This window comes from Cryptotermes secundus, unplaced genomic scaffold (genome assembly GCF_002891405.2).
Source record: "Cryptotermes secundus unplaced genomic scaffold, Csec_1.0 scaffold1059, whole genome shotgun sequence".
NCBI lineage: Eukaryota > Metazoa > Arthropoda > Insecta > Blattodea > Kalotermitidae > Cryptotermes > Cryptotermes secundus.
In genome coordinates, this window is record NW_019722450.1 from 187,145 (window position 1) to 204,790 (window position 17,646).

Here is a 17,646-nt window from a genome sequence, read left to right on the forward strand (position 1 = left end):
ATAGGAGGCTTGGTAAACCCCAGAGCCGGTTGGGACGCTGTGGAAAAGAGAAAAATCTCTTACCTCTGTGGGGAATCGAACCCCGATCCCTCGACCGTCCGGCCTGTAGCCTATCGATATACCGAATGAGCTGACCCTGCTTATACACGAAGATATAAACGAAATCACAACTAAGAGTTCGAACTCCGTAACTCTGAAACGGATGGAAATCGGGCAGCTGCACATGTACAGTTTCTGCCACGAATCGTCACCTCGACTCCATTCTAAAGTTTTGCTTTAGGACTTGGAATCGCCTATATATTTCTGTCCATGGTCTATAGGTGCTCTGCCAGTTTCCAGTTTCCTGCCGCGACTCTAACAGAGAACACCCACACATCCAAGCATTTGCGGTACGCGAAACTGTTAGGGCGATGCGGTTCAGAATCTGTTCCCATTTTTTTTAATTATACGAGTAAACAGACCTTTTTCCGATCTTTATGCTTAAATACTGCGACGAAAAGACGTTTGGTTTAATTGCATGCATATTTTAATTTATCCCGAGTTCTGCGTTTAAACTTACGATGAAGAAGAGCTGCCTGTGGATGGGAAGCAATTCATGCCGGTCACAGTAGCCGCGTGGTCTGAGGCATGAACTGTCTTTGCTCGCTCGGACGCTGGGATCGTGGTTTCGAATCCCACTCAGGGCATGGATGTTTGACGTTGCGTTTATTCTGTGTTTGTGTTGTCCTTTGTTTAGGTAGCGACCTTGCGGCGGGCTGATCACTCGCCCAAGGAGTCCTACCATCTGTGAAAAAATGATTACGGAACTGAATAAGAGGCCTGGGCCCTGAATGGGCTGGAAGAGCCATTGGGAGGGGGGAACCTACGAAGCAGTACATAGCTGCAATGTGCTGACATGAAATTGACTTCATACTCTGTTTCCTATGGATGAATTTCAGAATTCTCTTTTAAGATCAGTAATATGACATTTTGTTTCCAGAGTAAAAGGAAAGGTAAAGTTATCCCTGGCCGGTCATGGTAACCGAGCGGTCTAAGGCATGCACTGTCTTCGCTCGCTCGGTTGCCAGGATCGTGGGTTCGAATCCCACTCAGGGCATGGATGTTTGTGTGCGTTTTTCTGTGTTTGTGTACAGGTAGAGGCCTTGCGACGAGCTGATCACCCGCCCAAGGAGTCCTACCGAACGTGTAAGATCTAGAAAAACCGAAGTGAACGGAGAAGTTCATGTAGGTAGGCCTAGGCCGACTGGGGCTGTAGTGCCAAGGGGGGGGGGACCAAGTTGTCCCTGTGCTTAATTAGTTAAGCACCACACCTTGAAGACATACGGGGGAGAGTGGAGCTAAAGCTCCACCATTGTTCATCTAGGCGCTAAATCGAGGTGAATAGTCAGTTTAATTCCTCGGCCTTGGGAAAGGGTCCCCGGTACCCATCGGATATGAGGCTGGGTAAGCCCCAGAGCCGGTCTGGACGACGTGGAGAAGAGAAAGATGCCATGCCCCTGCTACTAATCGAACTCCTGCCGTCCAGCCCGTAGCCTATCGCTATACCGATTGAGATAGTATAGGAATTTGTGTCCATTTCCGTCATTATAATTGTCTCGTTCCCTGTCTGAAGCACATACCTGCGTGTATCCGTTAATTGTTACGCTGTGTATTACTAGTTCAAGTGCCAATTCATAGGCTGATGGATGAAGTGTTTTACGTATGTGAGGTAACCGAGTAAACAAAAACAAACTCCGTGGTTTTAGTCCGCAAGCGAACTATACCGTCCGAGCGACCGCCGCTAGCAGGCGAGGTTAGTTCCAACTTTAGCGGATAGAGGGTGTCGCGTGGTCAGCGCAACGAATCCCCACGGCCGTTAATTTCAGTTTCCTAGACCGGAGAGGTAAATGAGTAGTCATTGCAACCCCAGCACCAAAAACTGGTTTTGATTGTTTTCCGTTTTTATTGTAATTAACATTGAATACAATATTTTAATGTTATTCCTTCTTTAGAGTTTTAGCTGTTATTTATTTGTGATATGATAAAGACAGGAACCATATTCCGGGCGAAGAGCAGATACTTCTGCTAGTTTGTCTATACTCAAGTCAAGGAGGATGAGGTGGGCAGGGCATGTAGCACGAATTGGGAGTCGAAGAATGCATATAGGAGATGGGTGGGAAAACCAGAAGGAAAGAAACCATTCGGAAGACCAAGGCGTAGGTGGGTGGACAATACTAAAATGGATCTTAGAGAGATAGAATGCGATGGTCTAGATTGGATTGATCTGGCTCAGGATAGGGCTCTTGTGAACACGGTAATGAACTTTCGGGTTCCATAAAATGCTGGGAAATTCTTGAGTAGCTGCAGAATTGGCGGCTCCTCCAGAAGAGCTCAGCTCCATGAGTAAGTAAGTAAGTTTATACATTTCCCTTACAGTTTCTTTTTATCGATTTCTTGACCACTCTGGTGTTATAAGCGCATATTAAAAATGATGTAAATTGTATCATATAACAAGAAATTCTATGAAGAACAAATCTCCTACTGTCCTTTTATACGACACGGACCTCATAGGAAACGGCGCGTCCAGCAGTTATCGTTATCGTTTCTACTTAGCCGTTGCCTACCAACGAAGTGGGGATACATACACAGCCACACAGACTGATGGGAGGGATTCATGAAGAAAGCCGTTGAGATGGACCGTGATATACTTTGCAAGTTTCATAGAGTTCCTAAGTCCCTTGTACTGCGGCCACTTCTGGCCTATTGTACCAGCCCCAGACGATAGGTGAGGGTGACTGTGGAGCAATTGGTGGAATGAAGATTGGCAGAGGAACCGAAGTACTCGGAGAAAACCTGCCCCACCGCCACTTTGTCCACCACAAATCCCACTTGACTAGACCCGGGATCGAACCCGGGTCGCCGCGGTGGGAAGCCAGCGACTAACCGCTTGAGCTATGGCCTGGCCCTACATAGAGGTTGGTTCAGGCACTCAAAAGCGGATAGGGACCCTAAAATGTGAACTTGCTTGATCTAACTGACGATCATGCTCAATGGTAGGCTTATGCGAATTAGGTGACGAACCTTTGTGTTCTGTAACAGATAACTCGATTGGAGCATTTATCGGTTTCTGAAGACTCAGAGTTACATTTTAACAACGGAAATTACGTAATATACAAAAATCACATATACATATTTTGTATCATTCTCTTTCATAATCTTTGCTTTTATTTTATTCTTGGAACTTAATTACGTCCTAAATGACCCTCTGTAAGTGGTTAGCCTTCGAGAGGAACACTTACAAGAAAGAGAACAGTATAACAGCTAACAGAATTTGTGCGCCATCCGGAGGAAATGTTTCGCCACATTAGCCGAATGCTCAATGTCTGTATTTTAGTAGTAAGGAATACTGAAGAAGAGTTAACTGGAGTAGAAAGTAGGGCGTAAAGCAGTGTGAATCTGGAACACAAACATTGTCATAAAGGTCTATTGCCGCAATAAATAGGTGATATAACACTCGTAGCCCGCGAGTGGTTTCTGTTTCTTGGTGACGTAGCCAGTAGCGAAGTACATACTGTAAAATTTGTATACGCACAGCACCGAAAAACCCGAACATAATTTCCTTTTAGATACGTTTCCTTTTAATACAGCCCTCTGTGATCTAGTGGTCAGAGTTCCTGGTTACAGATCATGAGGTCTTGGGTTCGATTCCCGGCGCTACCAGAATTTCTGAGAAGTAGTGGGTCTGGAACGGGATCCACCCAGCCTCGTGAGGATAACTGAGGAGCTATGTGAATTGAAAAGTAGCGGCTCTGGTCTAGAAAACCGAAATTAACGGCCGTGGGGATTCGTTGCGTTGACCACGCGACACCCTCTATTCGCGAAAGTTGACACTAACTTCGCCGACAGCGGCGGTCGCTGGGTCGGTATAGATTCACTTGCGGACTAAAGACACGGAGTTATATAATTATGGTTGAAATATTGCATAGGGGTCGTGTACTTCTCATATATGTGATTCAAATTATATAAAACATTCTTATTGCTAATGTATACCATTTGATTACTGATTATGTCTCTCTGTAAGTAAGGTATCCCTGCGCTCAGTTAATTAAGCGCAACCCCACGAGGGCATGTGCAGGAGTGGAAATACACGTACAACGTGATTGTAAATTACGAGTATTTTCGGGGCTCCCGTGGCCTGTAATTTTCAAACCGGAAGCAACAAAATAAAACTGCTTGCGGAATATGAAAGTGTAACTAAAAAGTTTTATTTGGCAACGCTGTACTCGCTGCATTGATATCTGGGAGAAATGTGACGTCATACCTCAAAATGGCGACTGTTCAAGAGAAGGCAGTGTGCGTACTTTTGGTTTCTCGAAACAAAGTCCGTTATCAAAACGCAGCATCGTTACAAAACTCAATATGGAAGAGATCCACCTTCAGATAATTCCATCCGACGTTGATTAAAGCAGTTTCAAGAGACTGGTAGTGTTCTGCACCGAAAAGCATCAGGAAGACCGAGCACTTCGCAGGAAGATGTTGATCGAATCCAGGAAGTGTTTTCTCGAAGCCCACAAAAATCAAGTAGACGAACTTCTGTGCAGTTAGATATACCATAGACCCCATAGACGACTGTTTGGAGGGGTGTTCATAACCGCCTACAGGTACTCAAACTTTTTTAATTACACTTTCATATTTCATAAGAAGTTTTATTTAATTATTCCCAATTTGAAAATTATCTGCCACTCTATATATTTCCGTGTATTCCTAGCCTGTCTGGTAGTCCGCTAAATTTCAGAAGTGTTCTGCACATATTCTGTTGGTGTTGGGGTCTTATTTTTGCTCTACGACAGGAATTTTGCTTCATAAAGGAATTGCAGAAGTAGAATACAAATCTTAATTGACGCTACGTAACTTCAGCAGTAGATATAGCATCAAGGAATAATGGAATGAATAACTTTGCTCCCCACATTTATCTGAATTATATTTGACCGAAGATAAGCGATGCAATGGGCCTACTTCCGGGTCGTATTGTTTTTGTTGACATCCTCATGTAGAAGGTTACGTCTTGCTGTTCTGTTGTGTGTGGTAGCAGGTAGTTATGCGATGGCGGCAGTGGGAGATTTGTTCGTATTACTATGTCCACGTTGTCGGAAAATGCCTTCTATAAAGCGGCATCTCATAGTTGATATTTTTATTCCATCAAGTTTAGTATCATAAATGTAACAGATCCAGAAGAGTTCTATTTTCTGGGCTCTAACGACATGTAGTCCGTCGAAAGTCACACGACGTTTCAGAGGAACGTGTCGCTTCCATTTTCAGGGCTGAAAAAAAAAGCCAAGCAAGAAACCAGTATGAAGCAGGTAACAAGTAGAAACAGCTTGGATTTTCTGGTTGCTGGTGACTTGCTTGTCTTATTCTTCGGTGCTGAAGATGGACGTGACATGTTCCTCTGAAACGTCAGTTGACTTTCAACGGACTGCATGGCGTCATATCACAAAAAATAGAAGTTTACATAACCAAAACTGTGAGAACCTATAATCCTACACAGTCTTCCCAGAACTTTTCACTTTATTGATGTCAGATATTTTTGACGAGATTTGTTTTTTTAACAATTTCGCTTTGAAATTTCAGCGAGACTTATGCTAGCATAAGGATAACGTCTGAAAGTCGCATTACTCTATTCGTTAATCTACGCCAGAAATGCTAGGAATTGGTGTGTCACTTGCCGTGGAGGTTTATGTTTTCGCTGTCGTTGCAAACGCTTGGTAGTTTTTAAAAGTAAAAAAGTAAAGCTATCCTTGTACCAGGCCGTGAAGGCCCATAGGATTGTGAGACTTTGAGGGTCCCACATTATCTAGATTCTAGACAATCGGCTCAAAGATGGCGGTAAGGTTGTCAGCCTTACGCGCCGTCCGTGCTTTACTCCCCAGGAAAATTATTTAATTAATTCCTGGTACTCATTTCTGTTAGAGGCTGAGTAAACCGCAGGGCCTAGAGTGCGGCTGGAAGGATTGGGTCAATTGAAAAAATCCAGTGACCTCATCGGGACTTGAACCCCCGACCTTCCGGCTTGTAGCATAGTGCCTCAGTACTTAAATGTACTTATTGACCTGGTTTGTATATTAGGCTTCAGTAACATCAGTCTCTTCTCTATGTATGCAGTTATGTTTCATAGTTTTACTTCATGTTCTAAATAAAACGTTATGTGGAGTAAGCAATTCCTGTTAGTGCTAAGTCATACAATGTTACAAGGCTGTGTGATAGGAAATGCGACCTTCTTGGCATAGCACAAAACAAAACAACGCACACAACTGAAAATGAGCAGCATTGCAACTGTTACATATATTTTCTAATCAGTTTGGGAGATTCATATTCACAGACCGGTGTATGCTAATGGCGAAGAAAATAGGTGCATTTCTCCAATACTTCGCCGCGAACTACCCTTTACGGCATGAATCAGTTGCTTTTTGTAATTGAACAGCAGTATGTTTTCTGTGTGGTAGAAAGTGAATTCTTAAATGTTATTTGGATGAACTTTTAATTTACCTAATCCACCCAGCCGCACTATGGCCCTGGGTTTAGCTCAGTCTCTTAACAGAAATGAGTACCAGGAATATTCCGGGGGAAAAGGGCGGCCGAAGCGCAAGGCTGACAGCCTCACCTCCATCTGTGAGCCTATCATCTGGAGAATGTGGGAGCCTCAACATTTCACAACCCTATAGGCCTCCACGGCGTGTTACAGGGATACCTTTACATTTTACTTACTTATTTGGATGAACACCGTGCCTCAGTAATTTCACAGTTGGGGTAGCTCAGTCACTATAGTAAACAAGATACGTCCTGGACTACCGGAGGTCTATTCCCGACAGGACGAAAGACATTTTTCTTGTTTCCTATATTCAAACCGGCCAATTCCGGAAGGCGAAACGGGTTTTCTCTTCTCTTCCTCTTCCACACCGCTCTGGGCCCCATCCAGCCTTTTATCCAATTCTTTCCTGGTTGTTATTTCCCCTGCGTTAAAGCGGCCGAAGTATAAAGCCTCGTCACTCTCCTTCATCCAGTAAATGGAGCTGTATCTCCAATCACCCATACGTCTTCATGACGTGGTGTTCAGTTAAGCATAGAAATAACTTTAGCTTCATTCTTCAAGGTGTTCAAGAAATTAAGAACCATGTTTAGGGGGAGGGGGGGGGTAGATCGTTCCACTTGTTGCAGCAACTGTTGGCTGCTCAGGCAGTCGCTTAATTAGTATTTTGACGCGGTAAAATGGAAAGTCGCGATGGTTAGCAATACTGCTTCCTATTCGGGAGGGTACGAGTTAAACTATCGCCCCGGAGACCGGCTATCCTGTCTGAAGTTGTCATGTTCTTCTTCAGTCCCTCCAGATATGATGGGGTATCTCATAAAATTAGGCCACGATCGCTTCCTTCCAGATTCTTCCCCAATCATTATTCACTGATCATCCTGCGATTCGACACTGCATATGTCTGTGGCTCTACAGCCCTTTGTTTGGACCTTGGCCGCCTTTCCAGTTTCGTAATGCAGTGCACGGTAGGACCCCTTGGACGGGGGATCAGCCCGTCGCACGCAGACATCCATGCCTTGAGTGGGATTCGAAGTCACTATTCCAGTGCTCGAGTGAGCGAAGACAGTTCATGCTAGACCGCTGTGCCGATGTGATCGGCACTTCCACACCGTATAGACTGTGTAATATAAAGTGTCATTAAATAAAACATGATGTGAAGGCAGGAGCTAGGAAACATTGGTTTCCCCTGTTAAGGATACAGGAACCGAAGTGTAGGATGTGATACCGCAAAATCAACCAGTACACACCCACACTTTTTTTCATTTTCATGATGCCATCCGCAGAACATGCCACGACGCTCAAGGGACCGGTTGAAAAGAAAAAGACCTTGAGTCTTAACTAATGTTTTATGAAGTATCAAAGCAGCTGTCTTTTGAATGGGGCCAGTTGCATCTTGCTTTATATTTAGGCAACAGAGTACGACCTCGTGGACATGGCCGCGCTATAGCTCAAGCGGTTAGTCGCTGGCTTCCCACCGCGGCGGCCCGGGTTCGATCCCGGGGTCTAGTCAGGTGGGATTTGTGGCGGACAACGTGGCGCTGGGGCAGGTTTTCTCCGAGTACTTTGGTTTCCCCTGCCAATCTTCATTGCACCAATTGCTCCACAATCACCCTCACCTATCATCGGGGGCTGGTACAATAGGCCAGAAGTGGCCGCAGTGCAAGGGACTTAGTCCCACCCCACTATCATTGAAGAAGAAAAAAAAGACCTCGTGGACAAGTTAAGAATAATGAAGAGTTGGACTCTGGATAGAAGAGCAGTGGATTTCAAGTGCTGTCTTTTTCAATTTTCTTGTCTCATTTGCCTCGATATTAATGTGTTGCGGATACAAATATAGCTGAAAGAACCACTTCGTGTATGGGAGGTCCAGGCCGGCCACCAAGGTATCTAGACTATGGTTTTACATGATTTCTTCAGTCCTCCGTGCAAATTCAGAGAACAAACAAGCTCCGTGATTTTAGTCCGCAAGCGAACTATACCGACCGAGCGACCGCGGCTTGTCGGCGAAGTTAGTGCCAACTTCTGCGGATAGAGGGTGTCACGTGGTCAGCGCAACGGATCCCCACGGCCGGTATTTCCCTGAAATAGCTCCTCAATTATCATCACGAGGCTGAGTGGACCCTGTTCCAGACCCACTACTCAGAAAAAATCTGGTAGCGCCGGGAATCGAACCCGGACCTCTGGATCTGTAGCCAGGAACTGTGACCATTAGACCACAGAGGCGGTGTGCAAATTCAGAGATAGTATCTCAAATATTCCACGATCCTTTCCTTTCTCATCCATTTTAATTCATAATTTACAACCATCTTCCCATCTTAATCGGTTCAAAACGCGTCTTTTAAATGAAGCCGGAATCAGCCTTATCTGTAAGCCAAGAGCAAAAGGAGACATCATTGCAACGACTCCACTGTACATTTAAATGCTTCCGCGTAAACAGAGGTCAGCCAGATCATCCTTCCCACTAATTAGGCTTTAAATTAAAAAGAAAGGTAAGGTAAAGTTGTCACGCCGATCACAGTGGCCGCGCGGTCTAAGGCATGAACTGTATTCGCTCACTCTAACATTGGGATCGTAGGTTCAAATCCCACTCGAGGCATGGATGTCTGTGTGTGTTTGTGCGTTTATTCTGTGTTTATGTCGTTCTGTGTGTAGGTAGAGGCCTTGCGACGGGCTGATGCCCCTTTCCAAGGAGCCCTACCGACTGTGTATAGATTAAGAAACTGAAAAAGCGGCCAAGGTCCAACAAAAGGACTGTAGAGCCATAGCTAAAGTTGTCCCTGTGCTTAATTAATCACTGCGCCATGTAGACGTATTGGGGAGCGGACGTATAGATGTATATTCTTGACCTTGGTACTAGTTGGAGGTGACTGGTCAGCTTCACGACCCTCGAACTCGAACTCCGACCCCTCGGTCGTCCCGCCCGTATCCAGTCGCTATACCGACTTCGCCATCCCGGCTCGTAGAACTTAAAACTGAAAATAAATCAGTTTGCTAGGAAGAAACTCCATCTCTATATGGACCTGCACGGGGTTACGTATATGTCTATTCCGCGATCTTTATTTCATGGTGATTAATGAAGCAGAGGGGAACTTTTTCTTTTTATAAATACAGTATCCCTGTTGTTGTTGTTGTTATTGGAGAGGGTGGGTTTCCCAGTGCACTTAGATCAGATATTGGTCCATTGTGTGTCCCCCTGTGATATTCTACCAGTCTCTATACCCTACCGGTACTGGTGCGTGCCATCAGTCCCGACTCAGCCAGCGAGTTCGGCCTCTACTGGCTCAGCGGTATCTCGATGCTTCCCCCATCTACCAGAGGCGTTGGAGACTACTGTTGGGCGGGAAATGTCCTGAATTTGGCTCAGATCTATTATTGTGCATTTCCAGTTATGCAGTAGTAGCGAGTCAAAGTTTCTCTGTATCGCCATGTTAGGAATCGCCCGGATGATGCACAAACTGCTGCTTTCTGTTATTCCGTCATTGTTGCTTGTAATGTCATTCAGATGTTCGTTATGATTGAGAAAGCAGACCGGGAGTTAAAATGCCAGCCAGTTAGCTTTCTTACTTGCGAAGGTAATGTAGTTCATTCCACGGTTTGAACTTCCGCCCCTACTCCGAATGTAGCACGATAAGCCACGAGTGATTGTAAGTGTTATTTGCGCAACTTTTGACGAACTCATTGTTGAGAAACATCTCTCCGTCGTCATATTTCTTCTACGAAACCAGTCAGTCAGTTTCGATTACATTTGATGTATCGTCTCCACCAAATCTTGTGAGCAAATTTAATTATTGAGAGTTCTATCTTCTGACCGCCTCTGAGGTCTAGTGGTCAGAGTTCCTGGCTACAGATCCAGAGGTCCGGGTTAGATTCTCGGCGCTACCAGATTTTTTGAGAAGTAGTGGGTCTGGAACGGTGTCCACTCAGCGTCATGAGGATAACTGAGTAGCTATTTCAAGGAAATAGCGTCCCCGGTCTAGAAAACCGAAATTAACGGCCGTGGGGATTCGTTGCGCTGACCACGCGACACACTCTATCCGCAAAGGTTGGCACTAAGGCTGAAAACCCACTGGCGCGACTAGTCGCGAGCGGCTAGCAGCTCTTTGTCGCGCGCGTCCGTAATTGTACATATTAGACGTGCAACAGCTCTGCCGCCTGTGTGCCGCATTCCAAAACTTAACCGCGCGCGGCTCATAAAAGCAATACAAATAACGGCCGCGAGCGACAACACTCGACAAACCGCGCGCGGCTTCTCGCGTCAGTTGGTTTTCAGCCTAATTTCTCCGACAAGCGGCGGTCGCTTGGTCTGTATAGTTTGATTGCGGACTATAGGCCACGGAGATTTTTTTGGTCAGTGTTACTTTCCGTTTCGGACATGAATAACCTCATCAATATTACGCACTTTTCACATACCCATGTACTGTATACATTCTCACAATTATACGAACGGTTGGCTGTGCTCTCGACTTACGCAGCATCACATAAGAATCCTCCTACTCCTAGATTACATACTTGAATGTCAGAGTTGTTTGGCAAGCAGTTCCTATCAGTTTTATAAAAACTAAACAATTCACTGAAACATTATGGGAAAGGCACACATATACAGGATGGTTCTAAATTATTTCCTGGGTTTCTGTGGCCTATGATTTTCAGACACATTGCTTTCTCTTGAACAATCGCCATTTTGAAATATGACGTCATATTTCTTCCCAGACATCAGTGCGGTCAGTACAGCGTTGTCAAATACAACTTTCTGAGTTATATTTTCATACTTCGTAAGCAGTTTTATTTTGTTGTTTCCGGTTTGAAAATTATAGGCCACGGAAACCCGGGAAATAATTTAGAATCGCATTGTAGTTTAAGAATCTCAGAGCACTGGCAATGAGTTATACCAGTAATTTGCAGTGAATCTTAAACATGTTCTCATTGCGGTCAGTAGAGCGTGTCAGCAGTCTCAATACGTGATGAGGTTTTCTATGATCATATATGTATCTAAAGTGACCAACAAAACCCGTAAGCATACACCATTGTCTTTCTGTTTGTGTGTTCGAGCAAGAGATGGGATCTTGATGGTTACTGGAATTTGCGATTTCGTGCGATGGTCCAACGGCAAATGTAATCGTTCTTGTACAGTTCTTCATTCTAGGCGTTATCTGCTAAACGTCTTCTATAAATCGACAAAGCGAAGTACGCCCGCGGTGAGGTACACATCTTTCAGACAAGACGCAATGTTTACTTCCTCTCTACAACGGCCAATACAACACGACTTCTCGTTGATGAAGCACGGTTCGTCAAATACTGCGTAATCAAAGAAGGCGTGTGGTTTACAGTGTTACCAAATTCTGTCAATTGGAGAAGGACGACTGTCTTTCAGTTCCTCTGACCAAACTTACTCATGGAGCTGATCCCTTCTTGAGAAGCCGCTAATTCGGCAGCTTCTCAAGAAATTCCCAGCATTTTATGGAACCCGAAGGTTCATTACTGTGTTCACAAGAGCCCTCCACTGGTCCCTATCCTGAGCCAGATCAATCTAACCCATACCATCCCATCCTATCTATCTAAGATCCATTTTAATATTGTCCACCCACCTACGCCTTGGTCTTCCCACTGTTCTCTTTCCTTCTGGCTTTCTACCAATATCCTATAAGCATTCCTCATCTCCATTCATGCTACATGCCCTGCCCATCTCATCCCCCTTAATTTGATCATTCTAATTATATTTTGAGAAGAGTACAAGTTATGAAGCTCCACATTATGCAGTTTTCTCCAACCTCCTGCCACTTCATCTCTCTTCGGTCCAAATATTCTCCTCAGCGCCCTGTTCTCAAACACCCTCAGTCTACGTTCCTCCCTTAATGTCAGAGACGAAGTTTCACAACAATTTCGAATTTAAATAACAGTGCTCAGAATCGAATTTAATGCGCTTCTGTGTTTCAGCTATCATACGATATGGACTGTACTTGTTTCCTTTATGGCGTTCTTCAGAACATTGGATCCTATTGCGAACATTCCAGATCGACTGAACGCTTCGTCAGGTCATGTGGCATATGTAGTTGCGTCTTTCGTTGTTGTTTTATATATTTCCTTATTTGCACGTGTCCAATTGCACCCGAAAGATGTCCAGAAAGACGATCTTATCAACAAAATGACGTATGAATTTTCATTCCCAAGATGTAGCAAGAAGCTCCGGTAAGAACCTACGGCGCCCAGATCTATCCATTAAGAAGAGACACCCATGCCTCAAGTGGTATTCGAATCCACGATCTCAGTGTTTGAGCGAGCGAAGACAGTTCATGCCTTAGACCACACGGCCACTGTGATCGGTACCACAAACAGACTCAATATGTTTGTAAATAACTTCTAATTACAAAAGTATTTGATTGGCGACGGCGTAAAGAATTTTATGTTACCGGTGTATGACATACAAGAATACCACTCAAAAATATATTTGTACTATTCTCAGAACTTCACTGCCAATGCAGTTTCTGTGCGGCCGTTTCGCTTATGCTGTCAAGTGTACAATTAAAGTTGCTGACAGTTTTGAGTCGGTAAGAGATACAGGCGCGCTGCCAATAATGGGTCTTGTACCTGACGTGGTCAGACCTGGGGTTTTCCAGCTACTTGTCACGGACAACAAAACACTTCGAACAAAGAGACATGAGAAAATGGACAATGATTTACGAGGAAACGACTGATATGCAGTGACTTGAAATCGTGCAGAAACAAAAAGAGACTGCCTTACAAGGTTATTCTCGTAATATAATCTTATGACAACCGCCATCTTGAGCAACAAGGAAGCTTTAATACACAGTTTCCGAAGCAGGGACTGAGACTGCGCAGAAGCGGAAAGGTGTGCTTTCATGAAGTAGTCCAAGTTTCCCAAATATTCTTCGTTTTCTATGCCTCATCGGCCTCACTATATTGATATAGACTTATTACAGACACAAAGCTATCACTGCAAATATATTCGTCCTGCAGAAACAATAGTCACAAATTACGTTCCCTTGTACATAAGATTTTCAGCCGGGATAGCTCAGTCGGTATAGCGGCTGGCTGGACGTAGAAGGTTTGATTCTCGACATGAGAAAGATATTTTTCTTCTCCCGACACCGTCCAGACCAGCTCTGGGGCCCACCTAGTCTCCTGTCCAGCGGATAACAGGGGATTTTCCCCGTGGGTAAGGTGGCCAGAGTGTGAGGCTGACCACTCACATCAGATACATTATTAAGAATGGTAAAGCTATACATCAGCTCGACTTACAACGGACTACACACGGCGTTAAATCCAGAAGACAGAACTAAAAACGATCTTCTTTGTCCCTCTTTAAACTCGACGCACGGACCACGCAGAAACAGCCACTTTGTTATTGAGAAGGCTTGTTTACTGATCTGTTGTCTAGCAATGGACGTCGTATTGTTGCTCGCTTACGCTTCTGCGGGAATGTGTTTACCGAGTCGTTGCCTAGCAATAAGTCCGTACGTCACATTATCTTGAGCGAAATAAGTCCAGTCCATACCCTCACTTTTAAGATCCATTTAATAATACTCTCCCGTCTACGCCAAGGTCTCCCAAATAGTCTCTTCCTTTCAGATTTCCCGACAAAAAAGACGTATTCATTTCTCTTCACATACTTGGAAGAAAAAACTATAGCGCCATTTGTATTTCGGCCTTTCCTTTCACGAAAAGGTAAAAACAGAGAGGTAAAAGTATCTCTTTGTTAAGCACTACGCCATGAAGACATATCTTGGAGTGGAGGTATAGCTCTACCATTCTTGACCTCTTGTACTGCCGGCAGTCGGACTTAACCGTCCAACCCGTAGCCCGTCGCTATACCGACTGCGCAATTCCGGCTCCCGATGAAACGTGGTGAAATGAAGTCTTCTGAACGAACGCTGATCGAAGCTAGAATGGGCATTCACATCCTCCTCCTGTTACTCCCACTTGGAGCATAGGGCATCCGTCGGTAGACTCCTTGGACGGAGGATCAGCCCCACGCAAGGCCGCCACCTATCACAAACAGAATACAAGCAAACATCCGTGCCTTGAGTGGGATTCGAACCGACGGTACCATTATTCGAGCCGACGAAGATATTTCATGCCTTAAACCGCGCGGCGATTGTGATGGGTTCCGAACCAGAAATAACAAGCATACTGCATGAACGGAGTATGAAAATCTCTAGCGTTACAAAAGAAAACAAGAGTTGTCTCCGGCAGTTGCGTTTGGGTCATTCGGAAGACAAACACAAAGCAAGGACGGTGGAGAGGCGAGGTGACTAAGCCGTTATCCCGTATCTCATCTCGGTTCCTGCTGAGCCGATCCAAGGCGCCGGAATCACGACAGTGACGTCGCGATAAGAATTAGCATAACTGTAGGTCTGTCTTATGCGGTTGTAACTTCTTAATTCGTGCATTGCGGTAAACAGTTTTCAAGGATGGGACCGCGGTCGGCTGAACACGGGACGCCGTGCGGTTCAGCCACGGTCTACCCACCGCGACCTGGAGTCAGTCTCACGTCATGTCATGTGGGATATGTAGTGTGGGATGGATGGACAGACAGACAGATACATAAACGTCTGATTTTTTTGATTGAATAATAAGTTTTAATCAAAATTTTATGTTAAGAAGCCCTCACTGTAGGGGGATATAATTTTGATTTAACTGAAATCTGGAGGGATTATTAGCACAGTTTGTTTATTTGGATACGGACGTCACAGAAAATAATATGTGGCAATTGTTCACATGGAGACAGTTCAGGAACCGAACACTGAACTTCTGATTCTGCAGAACTATAGTGAAACCGTGCCGGTCACGGTAGCCGAGCGGTCTAAGGCATGCACAGTCTTCGCTCGCTCGGAAGCCGGGATCGTGGGTTCGAATCCAACTCAGGGCATGGATGTTTGTGTGCGTTTTCCTGTGTTTGTGTACAGGTAGAGGCCTTGCGACGAGCTGATCACCCGCCCAAGGAGTCCTACCGTATGTCTAAGATCTAGTAAAACCGAAGTGAAACGGAGAGTTTCATGGAGATACGCCTAGGCCCAAATGAGGGCTGTAGCGCCAAAGGAAAAAAAAATAGTGAAACCGTATTGATGAAAGCTGTCGTTACGCAGTCTTTTGTCTCTTCCTGCATACGCCGGCAGGTGGTAGGAACCACACAGTAGCGTTTTGTTGCGTCTCCGTAGTTTCGCCTGATTAACGCGTGTTATATCTAGGATGCGTGACAAAACCTGGTTCTCCGTGACATGCCTCCTTACTACCGGAGACACCATGTCCGGCTTGTTGAAGTCTGCTCTGTCATCTGACAAGTGATTTCTGGTGGGATGTAAAACCCACAGAAAGAGCTTTTGGTTCTGTCAGTTGCCTGAGATACGGTATCTGAGGGCTACGGAAAATTATTTTTATATCAGACAACTTCGGCGCTTATTATATCATAGTTTAATATTATTTTTTTATTAATTAATTAAAGACTGGGTAACCCAGAGAGAGACAGAATTGTGCTTCTGTGAAATTGTCCATGTACAGTTCATTTAAAATACATAATACGGGCGGGAGAGAAAATGCATGCACAATTTTGATCAGAAAATCTGGTGGAAAGAGGGTACCTGTTAGATCTAGGTTTAGATGACAGTGAATATTAAGATAATGGGTTGAATTGATCTAGTTTAGGATAGAACTCTAGAAGATGCGGGGAATTTCGTGACTGCATTAGCGACTGTTAAGATTTTTACGGTGAATTCTCTTAGGATAGTTTTATGTGACTGTAAATGTCAGTCTTTCGCTGTTAGGGAAGAACCGAGATTGGCGTTTTTGATTTCCTTTCATCTGAACATTTCTAAACGAAGATAAATTATTAAGGTCCTTGTTACATCTATTCACTTGCTTATCTCTCTACAGTTCTCGGTATTTTGTCTTCATATACGTAGGTAAGTCAATAATTAAGTTACAGATGGGTATAGAACTTAAACAAATAAGAGTACTGATTTGAAAAATGCTTTTATTTCTCAACATAATCTCCATGTACACTGAGGCACTTGTCCCATCGTTTCAGGAGCCCCTGAAAACCAGCAGCATAAAATTCTTTGGGCTGCTGTCGGAACCAGGTGGTGATTAAGATCACGAAGGCATACTGCTCACCGCATTCCAGCCTCAAGGACAAACCGTAAATGCCGACTCCTACTGTAAGATTCTCAGGAAACTTCGTAAGGCCATTCAACGGAAGCGTCCAGGACTCCTCACCAAAGGCGTGTTGCTCTTGCATGACAACGCGCGTCCCCATACTGCCAACAAGACACACGAGACGCTGCGAAATTTCAAGTGGGAAGTCCTCGAGTATCCTCCATATAGCCCCGACCTTGCTCCAAACGACTACCATTTGTTCGGCCCTCTTAAACATTATCATTCGGCTGAACATTTTCCCGAAGATGAAGCTGTAGATAGGGAAGTCACCGTCTGGTTCCGACAGCAGCCCAAAGAATTTTATGCTGCTGGTTTTCAGGGGCTTGTGAAACGATGGGGCAAGTGCCTCAGTGTATAGGGAGATTATGTTGAGAAATAAAAGCGTTTTTCAAATCAGTATTCTTATTTGTTTAAGTTCTATATCCATTTTAACTTACTTATTGACTTACCCTCGTACCTTCAGTCTTCGTTTTTCCTTCCAACAGATGAAATGCCATACCAATAAGAAACTTATAAATATGCGAATATACTTGTATGGCTCTATACAGGTAAATTTGTCCCTGTGCTTAACTATTTAATCACTACGCCATGAAGGCGTATGGGGGAGTGGATGTATAGATCCACTTTTCTTGACCTCGGAGGTGAATGGTCAGTTTCACGCCCCTGCCGCTTTACCCCCCCCCCGGTACTTATTGGGTAGGAGGTTGGGTGGGCGCCAGAGCCGGTCTGCACGACGTGGAGAAATGAAAATTCTTACCCCCACCGGGACTCGAACTCTGACCCCTCGGTCGTCCAGCCCGAGGGGTTTGGATTGCTAATTGGATTTCCTGACCTTATACCTCATAATCACAATTAACTGTTTCATTGATTTGCACACTCTAACTACAGCTCACATAAAATCTTTTGTTTGT

At 44.7% G+C, this 17,646-nt stretch overlaps 1 protein-coding gene across 3 annotated transcripts in view; it reads left to right on the forward strand.

The window, feature by feature from the left end:
- The window catches only part of LOC111861525 (tyrosine-protein phosphatase 10D), a 154,301-nt gene that overhangs the window by 6,966 nt on the left and 129,689 nt on the right, over window positions 1-17,646 (forward strand). The window contains exon 1 of one of the 3 annotated variants that reach the window (XM_023846177.2): window positions 4,315-4,640. The exons of the other annotated variants lie outside the window; for them this stretch is intronic. The gene's annotated coding sequence lies outside the window, so the exon portion shown is untranslated. Of the gene's footprint in view, window positions 1-4,314; window positions 4,641-17,646 lie in introns of those variants that run through there. 3 annotated transcript variants of the gene reach the window in all.